Source organism: Strix aluco, chromosome 8 (assembly GCF_031877795.1).
Source record: "Strix aluco isolate bStrAlu1 chromosome 8, bStrAlu1.hap1, whole genome shotgun sequence".
Lineage (NCBI taxonomy): Eukaryota > Metazoa > Chordata > Aves > Strigiformes > Strigidae > Strix > Strix aluco.
In genome coordinates, this window is record NC_133938.1 from 16,343,664 (window position 1) to 16,350,617 (window position 6,954).

Genomic DNA, 6,954 nt, shown 5'->3' on the forward strand with positions numbered 1-6,954 from the left:
TCTTCCACCATCAAGATTATTCGATTAAATTAAAGAAGTCGAACACCTCATTTACATTTAGTGGCATATCAATGCTTTAGTCTATGCAGCAATATCATAAGAACTGTCTTCTACTGGAAGTATTCTTTACTGTGTCTCTACATTGCTACTTTGAATGTATATATAGTTATCTTAGTTCCACAAAATGTATGCTTGATTGGGATGTCCTTTCAATTTCTTCCATCTTTACCATCATCTTTCTACTTGATGTTTGCATAAAGGGGGAATCGAGGCATCAGGACCCCGTTAATGATAGGTAACGCTTTTGGATGAGTAAACCAACATAATTCATCTATCTCAAAGGTGTGTTAATTGAGGTTAAGCAGTCAATATTTCATTATTTCATAAATGCCCAGAGCTTATAAAATAATCTCTCTTCCAACTGCCACCTTAAAAATAAATCATAATGTGTGTCCCTAGTAAATACATTCTTTCCCTTTATTCTCTTACCATACACACTGGGAAATATGCATCTGGCAAGCTTGCTTACCGATGGCAAAAACTAACATTTCAGCTGAGCAGGTAACCTTAGTAAAATTACTATGTTGTACCAGAAACAAGGTCATGGTTGGCAGAATTATTCTAAGGGCTACATGATACAGCGTTAATGTTAGCACATTAGTTCACGTTAGGAGTGTGGTTCTCTTTCTGTAGAAGTATCTGCTCTGTGGTTTAGGACGTAACCCAGGGACAACATCCACATCAGAGACCCACCTCCCATGGCCAAAGCACCCACACACAGTTCATTCATTCTGGGAGAGGATTTCGTGACGGGAGAGAATTTCATAATGGGACTGGGTCAGCTGCAAGGTATGTTTTGTGCCAAGAGAAGTATTGCAGTGAATGCTGGGGGAAAAGTAACTCCCTAGAGTCTCATAAATTAATTGGGCCTTTTTAAAACTGTACAAGGAAACTTGAAATATCAACACAAATGCTTTTTTACTCAGGATTTGTACAGACCAAAGCTATGCTTTAGGGAATTCCTAGTATTATATCTGAAGTCATTAAACTGGTCTTAATTCTGCAACTACTTATTGACTAACAGAACTCAACTCTGCCTTTTCTTGAACTTTTTTTTATGTTCCAAATTACTACAAAAACCTCTAAACTAAAATGAATCATAATTCCTTCTCTATAACAAAATGTTCGAGTTGCGTTCATTTGCCAGTAGATGGCACATTTATGTAGTGTGGAACAGTGTGTGTAAGAAATGTCAGCTGCCAAGCATAGTAAGAACAAGCCACTTGGAAAATATTTAAGAGCAGTAGGGAATGAGAAATTTGGATTGTACCAGTCGCATAATATGTCAGATAATATATGCAAGACCAACTATGAGTATTTGTTGTTTAAGTATTAGTAGATTTTGCCTTTAAAATCCTTTTAATTATTAATACTGGCAATATTTTTTTACTGGTTTTCATATCAGCAAAAAAGAAAATGTTGACACTAATTTGAAAAACATTTTTTTCATACTATGTATTGCACAAGCTGTATGAAAATTCCACTAAAAATCCCTGACTGATAAATCCTATATTCATTAGAGGCTAGAATCGGGTAGTCTGTTTTTAGCAGCACACAATCACATTTCTGTATTATGTGCACTTGGAAGTTCAGAAATACACTGCTTTTATCCAAAGACTGTCACCAAAAAATCTGGTTCATTAAATATATAGTATTTAAGTAGAGAGGATATACAGTTTTAGAGAGTTGGATGCTGAACAAATTTAGATGTATCTCTAGTAATTATATGTTCATATAATAAATATAATGTTTACAGGAAAAAAACATTGTTCAATATTTTTCTGAGTTATGTGACCACAAGAGCAGCTGGAGAGAAAGTAAAGTTACAGCAAACATGTTCTTGAGAGCGTCTCTGATCAGAGCCTCATCAACCAATTTAGACCTGAGCAAAATTTCAAAAGGTCACTTTAACTGTTACAACCTTAATGCACAACTTTTGAATGTCATGTCCGCTCATGTTTGCATGTGAATATCTGGGTTTGGTTTATATTAAGAGAGTAAAGAGGGGAAACACAGTCATCTAATGGGCGACTGGAACACTTATCCTGCTGTAATGGTGACTCCTTTCTTCCAGGGAGTGATACAGTTTTCAACTGCAGTCTGCCAAACACGTGCATCCTCTGATCTTTCATATTTACGCACAAGGCAGAGGGTTGTCATGATTTCTTTTGGTTTCCTCGTAGTTCAGTGCCTATGAGCAGATGGAGAACCCATAAACCCTTGCACTGGCACTAGTGACAGAGCTGCAGAAAACACCCTTCTCCGAGTATGTGGTGCTTTCAGCGGGCTGAGGAGCAGCATCCTCCATGGCTGATCAATGGAAGAAATACCATATTCTGGTCTTCCACACCTGGCATCAGTTCTGGCAATTAAACCAGAACTGTAACATGTAAAGAAGATGCCGGTATTTAGCAAGACATGGGTGCTTTACAAACATCCAGATTTCTAAGATTTGTAAAGCAAGCTAAAACTGCCTGCTACTGGCAAACTCTGCCTGCCTACTGGATACCTAGTGGAAAAACTTCACCGTCCTCGAAACTCACTGAATGATCTATCTGAACACCTTGGAAATATGATCATTCCCCAAAATGACTATGGTCAGCAAAGGTGGACACCCTTCAAGAGCTTGCTGCTATCTAAATGTTGCGTAGATCTCTCTGCATGCTCAGAATATTTTTTTAGAAGAAAACTATAAAGGAACATGTAGTGCTAGGGCCTGAATAATAGGCCCTGAAACAAAGCTGACCTCTAGATGAACCTTACAACCAAATGTTATCCATTATTAGTATCTGCTAATTAGTAAAATCTGTACCACCATTAGCATTTATTAATATCTGATCATTAATGAAATATGTTTGCTCACTAGTGAAAGATGTAGCTTAGGCAAAATGTAAGCAGTAGTGAGGAAGAAATGTGAGAATGCGTATCCAACTTCCCTTGTTTATCAGTCTTCAAGGCTGAGAACCCAAGTGTTTGGCCTTGTTAGAAACTCCCTTGATTCTCCCCCCCGAGCCCTGGCCAGGCTTTGGGTGGAAACCAAGAGGATGAAACCAGATGTTTCCGCTCAAAGAAAAGAGCAAGTCATTCTGACTTGCTGGTTTTTGGTATATAAGGCCGGACCCTCTTGCCACGACTTTGGATGCCTCACCCACGGATGGACACATCACATAGGGACTTCCCACTTGCCGGGAAAGGCTCTCCAAATCCTCGCTGCAACCAGGGCTCCCCAGCGACTGCGGATCTGGATGATGGTAAAGTGTGCAAGTGGTGATGTATCCTTCTTAATCACTATTCTCCCTGTCGTGTAGTAATGATTAGGTGCATTACCTTGCTTGTTCTTATTTTCTATAATTAACTGTATACAGTAATAATTAAGTGTACTATTCTGTGTTTTTCTTATTGCTTGTTTTCTGTATCACTTGGTTATATCCTTTAATTATTAACAGCAAAATAAGCCTACTCTTTTCACTCTGGTGTCTGAGTTTAATTGGCATCCTCAATCAGCAGAACAGAACGTTCTGGTTCAGCTGGACTGCTGATACCAAGGTGGGTTTGTGACTCAGCCTCTGCTCCTTTTTTCTTTATCGAGTGCATACATGGTCCTGAATCTTACTGACCTGGGCTTCTAAGAAAACCTCTTGATGGGAAGATGATGTAGGAATGTTACAACAGTGCCTTTAAGGAGAAATCCAGACACCCCAGAAAGTCCTTGTAGGATTGAGTGGAAACCTCCATGGGCAGGTGTGGAGAAGGCTCTTTAATGTCCCCACGTTGAAAACAGCACAACTGCATTGGAATATTTTGACTGCTGCTGTCAGGTGGCTACTGAGGAAACTAGACGTTAGTTTTAGCTATTGTAAAAATAATGCATAAGTTAGGTTTTTTAGAAATGGAGGAGGCATTTGGGGTTGTCCCCGCAGAGAATATTTTCCAGCTTGTGGACTAGGTGTCTCCTCTGTCTCTTGAAAAGGCGTTGTGTGAGAGCTGCGTGGGCTTGTAGGTGCGCTGGCTTCCACAGGGGTCTGTACTGGGCCCAGTTCCCAGGCACAGTGTCCAGGGAAGTAAAAGCTCACACGGGAAGCTGGTGAGGTATTAGAAGTCAACTTTACAGCCAGAACTGTCTTGTTGTTAAGAAGATGGCAGCCTCACCCCTGTAAATATTGTCTGGAGAATGAGGAGGAGGAGTAGAAGGGCACAGCGCAGACCCCGAGAGTGCTGCAGGGGAAAGCTGTCTGGCAGGAGTCAGGTTCCTGCCCCCCCTGCAGCAAAAGCACCTGTGGATCGCACTGTCACTGCTCCTCACCAAGTGGGTCACTGGGCCGCCAAGGCATCAACATTAGGTGTTTATTGTTTTTTCAGTGATAGGCAGGTTCTTCACTCCTGGGAAAAAAAGGCTTCCCAGCAAAGTGGGGAAAAACCTAGCACTAATTTCTTAATGTAGTGTTTAAAATAGTTACGATTTCTGCTTGTGTTTTATTGACATATTTCTGTCTATAACCGTATTTTTCCATTCTTGTGTGCATCAGCGTGTTGTCCTTTTTCATTTGCCTCACTTCATACAACCGAAGTGCTACCTTTCAGATTTCCCATGGATTTAACAGCTATTTCACTGAGATGCCTGAGCCATATTTATATAAAATATTTTTATTAGGCTGGATTCTGGTTTACAATGTTGGCATTTCATATGAATGCTTTTTATAAGCGTCTTGCTACATTATCACAAGCTAGGCAAATATGTGGCAGGTACTACTGCTAGTATGGGCAGAATGAGTTGTGTTTTATACGATTTTTTTTTAATATAAAGTATAAGCTTTAAAATAGCAAGGGTTTAAGTCTGGACAGTGGCATTATTAAATATAAAGCAATTACCAGAATAACAAGGAGCACAACAAAATAAGTAGGGCAGGAAATTCTCAGTGAAGTGGATATAATTCATGTGCAGGAAGATTTATTTAAGCAATTCAGTCATGGAAACCAGAGGAAGCAAAAGCAGAAAGGTACCACTGGCCTTGCATTTTAGTCAGCTGCTGTACACGTTCATTTTTAGCCTGGTGTGTGAGGAGGGTGCAACTCTAGTCATCTTATCGGAGATTCAGGCGGTTACAAAAGAAAAGGTTGGATAATGCTTATTGTGTAAAAAGGACCTTAGCATACTAAAGCAATGATTTAAGGGGCTCCCTATCAGGACAAGACTGAGGGTCTTTGCCATCCTGTTAATTACTGACTTGCCAGTGAATCGGAGCAGTGCTCCTCCCCTCCAGGCTTGCAGCAGGGGAGCTGTGCTGCTGATTCGGCACTGTGCACCTGCAGAGCTCTTAACCCATGCGTTGGTCCTGAAATCCAGAGCTTATACAAAACTTTTTGCACATCTATGGACCTTGAGTTTTACCTTATAAGAGTGTACCCAGGTAACTGCATGGAACATAAATTAAGGCTGACTGACTCTGGTGCTCTGACCTAGTATTTAAACATGCACTTAAACGCCTTAGAAATTAATGCCAGGTTGGTACAAGTCACTCTGCTGTATTCTTGTCACGGGTTTTCTGCCTTCCTTCCCTCCACACTTGCTTTACACCAATGCTATCTTTGGCCTTTTGTCTAGGCTTTATACAGAACTTCAGAGCAATGTGGCAATGCTCAGCCATGCAGAAAACCTGGGCAGGTCAGAAGGGGACTGTGAAGAAGACACAGCATGGCTTTTGGATGACCTTCCTGGCCAAGGCAGGAATTGAAGAGAGGTGCTTCATTGCTAGACTCAGTGGGCGGACTGAAGGACCTTGCTGGGAAGTGTCCCTCTTTCTTCTATGCAATGCCAATGTAGGGAGGGGAGAACAGGATGACAAGTACCAAGCTGTCGGTGCTGTGAAGCACGGTAAGTGGTGAAATTCCATTCAAGCAAACTAGAAAGAATATGGACTGGAGTGGAAGAGACCTTAACTGAGGAAAGGCAGTTTTCTGAGAGTGGATAAAAGAGTTGGAAAGGCGCAACCTGCACCAGTAACAGGGATTTTGCCTCTTTCTGGGTATACAATACTTGCTAGGGACTGTGGAAAAGACCCTGAGTTATTCACCAGTCCTAGGATGACTAAAGTCATCGGTGCCGTATGGGTGTGATAAAAGACCTCCATAAGTGTGGTGTGGAGCTAGGGACTATTCAGAGCAGATAGGGAAGGTTAGAAGGCACTGCTGAGACCCTACTGCACCCCATGGTGCAGCTCAAAAAGTCTGCTCCTGAAAGGTGAATGTACACAAAGAGAAAAGGGGAACGAGCTCCTACAACGCGGAGCTTAGACAGAAAGTCTAAAAGGGCTATGGTGACTCAGACAGCTGAGTCTATATAAGCCAGAGAAACAGAGAAAGCAACTATTAAACTAAACAATATTACTGCAGGAACGAATCGATATAAATTGTTCATGTATTTTTCAAGTTGTAAATTCAAAGTTCTTAACCACCAGTAAAGGGGAGGTTGACACAAGCTTTCTGACTGGCAGAGGGGGGTGAGATTCCTTATGGGCTCAAAACCAGCACGAGATGCAGATGTGATTACGTGAAGGTTTGCTGCCTGTGATGGCAGGAGATCAAACTCCATGGCCTGGGAGGTCCCTTTTTAGTCCTGTATTGCTAGGAAGGAAATGATGCAAAAGGGATTTTTAGACTACTGTTATAAATAGACTGGAAATAGCTATAAATTAATTCAGTCTGGGTGGCAAGCAGTCATCTTAAACCTGTGTCACTTCCACGTCTGTGACAAGAATTTCTTACAACCAGCCTGGGTCCCCCGTTTGCTGCCCCTGCCCCCAATGCTGCACATGAAGAGGAGTTGATTTTTGGCGGCTAGTCACGTTTAGATGAAGTCTCTCAGCATTCCGGCTATCTCTGGTTTACTTTCTTCCT